At 35.6% G+C, this 5,337-nt stretch overlaps 1 long non-coding RNA gene across 1 annotated transcript; it reads right to left on the bottom strand.

The window, feature by feature from the left end:
- Nucleotides 1–2,260: 2,260 nt before the first annotated feature.
- LOC105451833 lies at nucleotides 2,261–3,079 on the bottom strand. Its single transcript, XR_974631.1, has 2 exons — nucleotides 2,880–3,079; nucleotides 2,261–2,466 (listed from the first exon to the last, which is right to left on the bottom strand). It is a non-coding gene; the product is annotated as an uncharacterized LOC105451833 (long non-coding RNA).
- Between the last annotated feature and the right edge of the window lie 2,258 nt (nucleotides 3,080–5,337).

Genomic DNA, 5,337 nt, shown 5'->3' with positions numbered 1-5,337 from the left:
AATGGGATTTCGTAAACGAGAAAAACTGATCGTCCAGCAAAAGATCTCACTGCATTGTTTAATGCTATTAAAGAAATAAAATTGGGGAAGAAATCGATACGAAGCGTTGCTTTGTCATACGATATTCATAGAACAAGTTTGAATCGATATGATTTGCAGCTTGATAAGTAGATCGTCGATTTTTCAACAATCAGCGACGACGATCTTTTAATAAAAATTCAATCACTTTGTACGGGCGGTGCACCATCATCATCTTCTGACTCGGAAGAAGAAGACTTCTGCATCATTTGTATGAAATGCCCATACATGACAGCCGGTTATTACATCTGCGTACATTGCGATTCTGAGTACTCGCAGATGGAAAATTAATTTCAATGTTCGTGTGTTTTTTGATGTTTTTTTCAATGAAATTAATTAAAAAATAATTAAAATTTCAAAATATGCTGTTTTGGCTTTATTTTATAATATATTTTTTAAGAATTTTTAGGATTTATACGGTTGACCAAATTACGTTATAAAAAAAAATCTTGATTTTTTGTGTTTCGGAAAAATGATCATATTTTTTTGCGATGAAATAGAAGATAGGTATATTCGAGAAAAAGTTGCGCTAGGTTTTTACCTTTCCAACGGTTTATTTGATTTCATGAAATTCGAAAAAATACGAGTTTCAGAGTTGTTAAAAAAAAAGTTGACCAAATTACGCTACTTTACTCTATATATTTGTGGATCTTCCTGATAGTGCACTCTTGCAATATTTAATGATCCAACATGTGTTAAATGTGTTAAATGAGTTGTTTTGCAAAGCGTTCAAACAGCCTACTTTATTATTTTTGGAAGGTTTTTTGAGGCTTTCCTGGGTAAATAACCTTTTTTTCATGAATGTTTGGACTTTCAAAATGATAAATTTATATATTTAATTTTATTTAAAAAATGTCCGTTCAGGGTCAAAAATAGCCATTTTTGCACATCCTACTTTGTTACAATAAACATTTATTTTGTATCGTCAGAAACAAGTTTCAAGACCAGTTTTTTCCAAGAAGTTTATTCCTAGAGCAATCATCAAAACCAAGAAATTAGTAAACAAGACAGAAAGAGTGAAAGAAGGAGAGAGAGAGAGAGAGAGAGAGAGAGAGACAGACAGACAGACAGAGAGACAGAGAGAATGAATGGAAGAAAAGAAGAAAGAAAAGAAATGAGAGTAAGTATAAATTGCAAACTTTCGCTAATCGTAAGAGATGCTCGTGCGGGTATTGAAACTTGACGAAGAGAAAGGAGGAGGGAGAAGGGAGCGAGGAACAAGCATCTTCCGAAATCTCTCCGTTTCCAACATGAGAATGTTACGCGAAGAGAAGACGCGGATAGGATATAAGCACGGGGCGGGGATGAGGCCGGGGGAGAATGAAAATAGATGGGATGAAAATAAATCGGTATAGGCGTAATGCGAGAGAGAGAAGCAGAAATAGAGGTATAGTTCTGATGCGAGCCGTGGTGGACTGACGGCCAATATCGATGGAAAACCACCCATTTTTATCGTCCCGAACTGTTATACCTTGAGGTTCGTTTATGCATGATACACACGTATATGTATATGAATATATAAGCGCGCGCGCACGAGCACGCGTGCACACACATACACATACACACAATAATAAAAAAACTGTATGAGCAACACACACGACTAATCACACGTACACGCAGGTCCGTATTTACATTCCGTATTCAGCATTAATGCAGGCATCTGATATTGGGTTTTTGTTAGTATCTTTAATATTATAATTTTGAGAATAAAAATCACGAGAGAAAGAGAGAGAGAACCCATATATTGTTATGGATTGTAAATTTACTAGCCGCATATATTAGCGTTGAACACGAAATATAAATGCGGACCGAAGGCACGAACGTCACGGACATGTGGAATGATGTCACATTGCTAATTGGCAAATTTGTATTCCACGGATGGAAAATAAGGAGATTGAGTGAAGCTAATTAAAAAGATCCTGTATGCTCGTTTCTCCGTGTCTCACTCATCGATGACCAAAGACGTGAGTTTGCCACCGAAACCGTCGTCATTGCTTTATTCCTTCTGTTGAGAATAAATACCCTGATGAATGATATATTGATACTATATCGTCAATTGATCAACAATAGTTGAACGGATGATTGTTTGTCGCGGGAGGATCAATTGACGAGTTTCCGTGCTAATCGATTACTCGAACTGTCGCGCGCGATCGACTACAATAATTATATATAATTAAAAATGTAGCATTTCATTAGCATCATTTTAACAAGAATTATATCTAGCAAGAATTAAAAAACAAATCACTTCCATCTTCTCGAATATCAGAAGTCATCCTTACAGTTCATCGTAAAACATTAAAATTCGTGTACGTAACGTTTATTCATTTATCGTCGCGTGTCTGAATTCAGCCTGAGTTGTAAGCATTGCCAAGAGCATTGTCAGTCCATCTGCCGTGAATACAACAGTAATAATAACGAATTATAGTGATAGTAATTATTAATTGTAACTAGCGATCTACTTCCACTTTCCATTGGAAAACACGCGTCTCTGTATCATAGTACTTGTATTATATTTATATTTTATATGTACAAATTAGTCATGTAATTTCTTGTAATAAAGATCACAATTTACAACGTGTGCCCTGAATTATCTTCTGTCCCATTTGTTCCTGCCATAAATTTATTATACGAAATATTTTTTTTTCGACGTGAAAATATGCCGCTAAATATTTTTCCTTTTTTTTTATTTATTTATTTGCGAAGAAATAAGAAAATATTACGTTCATCTTCTTACTCCAGAACGCAATGTTACGAATCAACCATCTCAAATTTATCTTTTTTATTTTATAAATGTAACTTACGTCACTACCACAAAAACGTCTCACATAACATAGAATGAATTAGCGCTGGAAAGAGAGTCGACCCTGACGAATTCCTGAGACAATTTATTGGGACGTTCTAGGCCAGGACGCAATTCTCGGCGGCCGGCGTATGCGAATGTAGGTCCACCTCCATTTGTCTGTCGACGTTGATACTTTGTTTCACAATGCGCGGCTGCACGCGACTTCGCGCAGAAAACGGGCACGACGTTCAAGATGAATCGCGTACCGTCTCGGAGAAATTGCGTGACGGATGAGCGAGCATAATAATGCAACACGGATGAAAGACGAGGGGCTCTATCAAAATTCAATGCGACGGTTAAACGTCAATTTGCCATAATGGACGATGGGCAACAAGCTGACCGGTTATTGCAATAAGTGATCGCATTTTTTTTAAATAATGATAAGATTAGGATGATATAGGGCGCAAACAATTCCGCTCAAGGCTCATGTTTCTATAATGCACAACATTAAGTTGGGATTAAGGGGAGTTTCACCTTTGCCGGCCGTAAAATTAGCCCTTGTTTCATGAATTTTTTAAGAAAATCTTTTATATATGCAGTAAAACGCGGGTTTTTGCATAAATTTATATATTATTTGAACAGCAAAAATATAATTTTTATTTATATAAAAATTATTTTAATTAAAAATTAAGTATTTTAATGCCTCCAAGTGGCGATTGAATGTGGCATGTTTTTCGAGCTGCAAACGGAAGTAACTAAGAAAAAACGAATTAAGATATTGATTTGATTCTTTTTTCCTCTTGATTCTAATACTTTAACGCATGGGTGAACTAAAATCATGATTTTACAACAAACATTCAATTTGTTATTAACAAAAATTTTTTAAATTTTTAGGGCAAAATAAAATTTTTTTTCAAATGCTACCATTTTTAAAAATTTCAGGTAATTGACATCATTTTAGTTCACGCCAAGAGGAAAAAAGAATCAAGTCGATATCTTAATTCGTTTTATCGTAATTATTTCCGTCAGCTCGAAAAACATGCCACATTCAATCTCCACTTGGAGACATTAAAATACGTTTTTATATAAATAAAAAAATTTTTTTTGCTGTTTAAATAATATATAAGTTTATGCAAAAACCCACGTTTTACTGTACCTATATAATAGATTTTCTTCAAAAAATTCATAAGGGCTAATTTTACGGCTGGCAAAGGTAAAAACCCCCTTAATTGCATTAAAAAATCAAATTACAATAAGAGATTCTGAAGTTTATAGCTTCGAGCAAACGAAGATTTATGAAATCTGCCAATGTCAAAAGACGATATACAATTAAGACAAAGCGATGCTTGAAAATCACTGCTGTCAGTAATATCAGGCAATTTAGTCGCGGGATGAGTAACCTTCGAGCTCAATTATGCTCTTATCGCAGATAAAATACGATTATGGTCGCAATTAAATCCTTAAAATTGCTGATTACAATATACGCATCGCGTAATCGCGAGACCTCGGCATTTGAATGGATCGTTCGAAAATACAATTGAATCAACGGCGGTTTCACATGCAAAGAGAATACGTGACATAAGCACGCTGCTACGATACCGCGCGAACGATACGCCTCACACACGCACACGTGCAATTTGATCGCGCACACGCGTCGCGTGATTTACGAATCTATTACTAAAATCACACTTTTATCGTCTCATTATGAACTATTACTGATTCGAATGTTAAAGATGTTTTTCAGCTATGAGATTTCATGCGCATATCCATAAATATGATATAGCAAAGATAATATTTTGCGTATAAGTATTTTAAATAAATACTTTTGTAAATACAATTATTAAGATAAAAAAAAATTAGATCTGTAAAAAATGGAACGCTAATCGGACCGATCTCGTCCTTTATATTTATTCAGAAAATTGAAAACCATTCCTATTGAATTGTACAAATATATTTAAATAAACCGTGCGTGTATGATCGCGTAAACTAATTATTTTCATTCAATACCTCCGCTTTCTGAGATTTTCCGTATAATTGCATGGATATTGCTTGTTCCCCAACAGAATTGAAGTTTTCAAAGACTTTTCACAATCGAATATAAATTAAATCATTTAATACAATATTCTTTTTTATAAGTATATACGGAAAAACAAAAAAATTTACCAAATCTGTCAATTTGCTCCGATATTCTGCATGCTCATTTATGGCAGGAACCTGCGCATCACCGCATCAAGTGGTCATCGTACGATACGGACAGTTCATATAGATAGTAAGAGAGCGAGGGAGAGAGGAGCTGAAGAGTTACATTCGAGATACACTCGATTGCACATTAGCCTATTAGTAGCGGAATCGGGGGTAGGGATCGGTGCGGTGTCACGAAATTATCATCGGGCGCGGGAAGCGAGCGTGGCGTTTCATGTACTCGGAACAACGGCGGGCGGCCACGCCGGTCGCGGAGTAGCGGCGGCGGGCAAAGG

Source organism: Wasmannia auropunctata, unplaced genomic scaffold (assembly GCF_000956235.1).
Source record: "Wasmannia auropunctata unplaced genomic scaffold, wasmannia.A_1.0 LD336043.1, whole genome shotgun sequence".
Taxonomy (NCBI): domain Eukaryota; kingdom Metazoa; phylum Arthropoda; class Insecta; order Hymenoptera; family Formicidae; genus Wasmannia; species Wasmannia auropunctata.
The sequence above is the reverse complement of the archived record's forward strand: the minus strand, read 5'-3'. Positions and strand labels throughout refer to the sequence as shown.